The 961-nt window shown below is 39.1% G+C and overlaps 1 pseudogene; it reads left to right on the forward strand.

Annotated features, from left to right (window-relative positions):
• The first annotated feature begins 245 nt into the window (after window positions 1–245).
• On the forward strand, window positions 246–741 carry LOC124673261 (annotated as a pseudogene).
• Window positions 742–961: the final 220 nt, after the last annotated feature.

Below are 961 nucleotides of genomic sequence, written 5' to 3' on the forward strand. Positions count from 1 at the left end.
GAAGGATACAGTACCTCTCGAGGAAGTTCAACTAGACAGTGACCTGAATTATGAGGAGAAACCTATCAAGATTTTGGAGAGAGCTCAAAGGAATACCCGTACCAAGACTATCAAGTTCTGCAAGATTCAATGGAGCACCATACTAAGGAAGAGGCAACTTGGGAACATGAAGTATCACTTTAGATGCATTGCATGGATAGAAAATAACAAATATATGTATTCCTTTGTAGTTTGTTTAGCCGATGATGACATCCTACATCGAAGGATCCCCGGTTAAGGCACTTATTGTTGAGGATTCGGCTGTTGAGACCATGGTTCTCACCGCCATGCTGCGTAAATTCCAATGTGAGATACTACGGCTAAGAATGGGAAAGAAGCAGTGCAAATGTTCCTCGAGGGGAAGAAGTTTGACATTATTTTTGTGACAAGGACATGCCCGTAATGTCTGGGCCAGAGGTATTAGTTTTCTGTTTCTTCCATGTGGAAAAATAGCTATTTATTTTTGCTGAATAGTTTGCTTGAAAATGTACTTCTTATGTTATTTGGTAGGCAATTGAGAAGATCCGTGCTTTGGGAGAAATTCATGTGAAGATTGTTGGAGTATCAGTTGGCGATAATGCCCAAGAGGCGTTCATGAGGGTCGGCGCTGATGAATTTCTGCCCAAACCAATGGAGATTGATGTTGTCGGGGCTATAATTCAAGAGATCATCAAGAAGAAGAAGAATAACGACACTGTCTAAGCCTAGCTAAGTGTCCTACATAAATAAAGGGAATAATATTTTGAGCTCATATATGTATGAGCATGCTTGTATTGTCGTATTTCTCTAGTTTTATCATCGTCTTATTTCCAAAATCATGTTAAAGATTGTCTTTAGCAAGAAGGACAAGGGATGCTACCAATAATTAGATTGTATCCATGTAATATGCATCTCCTTCAATTTGAATGCATTAACTTTGGAT

This window comes from Lolium rigidum, chromosome 7 (genome assembly GCF_022539505.1).
Source record: "Lolium rigidum isolate FL_2022 chromosome 7, APGP_CSIRO_Lrig_0.1, whole genome shotgun sequence".
Lineage (NCBI taxonomy): Eukaryota > Viridiplantae > Streptophyta > Magnoliopsida > Poales > Poaceae > Lolium > Lolium rigidum.